This window comes from Oryctolagus cuniculus, chromosome 1, assembly GCF_964237555.1.
Source record: "Oryctolagus cuniculus chromosome 1, mOryCun1.1, whole genome shotgun sequence".
Lineage (NCBI taxonomy): Eukaryota > Metazoa > Chordata > Mammalia > Lagomorpha > Leporidae > Oryctolagus > Oryctolagus cuniculus.
This window is the reverse complement of record NC_091432.1, coordinates 17,687,951-17,689,572: the sequence shown is the minus strand read 5'-3', so window position 1 is coordinate 17,689,572 and position 1,622 is coordinate 17,687,951. Positions and strand designations below refer to the sequence as shown.

Below are 1,622 nucleotides of genomic sequence, written 5' to 3'. Positions count from 1 at the left end.
TTGAATTGAAAGTTTATTTTAGTTGTTTTCTTGGGGATGAAAAGGACTCAAGAGTATCATGTTGATCTCTTTTATGCCTGCATTAGGGAACTATTATGAATTTGGCAACCTTTTATAAAATATTAAAAATTACATTTTATGACTTTATGTAGTGATGAAAATAATCAGGTTGCTTTTCTGAATGTATGCACTTTTTCTTCTAATTAGAAAATAAACTAGGCAATTTCCAGGGCTGTTACAAATGTGCTGGGCCCTAGCCAATGCCTTCGGTGCCGTGGGAGATGTGGGCTCTGTCCAGTATAAGCAGATGCTTAATGAAAGGTGACCCACACAAGGTATTTAACTGTCTCAATTTAGATGAACCAAAAGGAGAACAAATGCCAATGAAAATCACTAGATTTTTTTTGGCTTAAAAATCAAATCACAAGATTTATTTATCCTCAGTTTTCATGATTTGCCCCAGAGCTTCTTCATAACATTTTTCACTTCTGCATTTCTGAAAGTGTAGATTAAAGGATTCAGCATAGGAGTTACTAAGGAGCAAAACACAGTCACAGCCTTGTCAGTGGGGAAGTTGGTCATGGGTCTCAGGTACAGGTAAGTACAAGGTACAAAGAATAAGATGACAACAGTGATATGAGAGGCACAGGTAGACAGCGCTTTTTGACGTCCTACCGAGCTATGAGCCCTCACAGAACGCAGGATGATGGCATACGAAGCAACCAGCATAGGGAAACTGAGCAAAAATACTGCCCCACTGTTGACAGCAATCAGGGGTCCCAAAGAGTGAGTGTCAGTGCAGGCCAGCTGCAAGAGGGGCATGAGATCACATGCAAAATGGTCAATAACGTTGGGGCCACAGAATGGTAACTGGACCATAAACAAAATCTGGATGCTTCCATGCAGAAATCCGATGATCCCAGCCACACTCACCAGGGAAGCACACACAGGTCAGCTCATGATGGTCAGATAGTGCAGGGGCTTACAGATGGCCACATAGCGGTCATAGGCCATGACAATCAATAATATTACCTCAGCTGCAGCAAACAAATGGACAAAAAATACCTGAGTCATGCATCCATTGAAGGAGATGGTGCTCTTCTCAGAGACCAACTCAAAGATCATTTTGGGTGTTGAGGAAGAAGAGTAGAAACCATCTATAATGGACAGATAGGACAGGAAAAAGTACATGGGAGAGCCCAGGGCTGGGCTGACAAAGATGGTTACTGCGATGAGCAGGTTACCTGCCAGTGTGATCAAGTAGGTGACTGAAAACACAGCAAATAGGAATTTCTGCAGTTCTGGATTCTGGGTGAGGCCCAGCAGGATGAATTCTGTTACATTGTTCATCCTTTCCCTCAGTTTAGGTTGATTTTGGGTATAGTGTTTGGAAGATAACCACAGTATTTCTCAGTGATAATTTTTTTTTAAAGTTTTGCAGACTATATTCCTGTGGAATCCCACTTGGCTAATCTACTGACAACTTAGTTCCTAAAGTTTCTTTCTCTTTTTTTTATTATTTATTTGAGAATCAGAGCTATACACAGAGAGAAGGAGAGGCAGAGAAAGAGAGAGGTCTTCCATCTGCTGGTTCACTCCCCATTTGGCCACAATGGCCAGAG

At 41.6% G+C, this 1,622-nt stretch overlaps 1 pseudogene; it reads right to left on the bottom strand.

The window, feature by feature from the left end:
* Positions 1-430: 430 nt before the first annotated feature.
* LOC100357631 (olfactory receptor 4C45-like) lies at positions 431-1,359 on the bottom strand (annotated as a pseudogene).
* Positions 1,360-1,622: the final 263 nt, after the last annotated feature.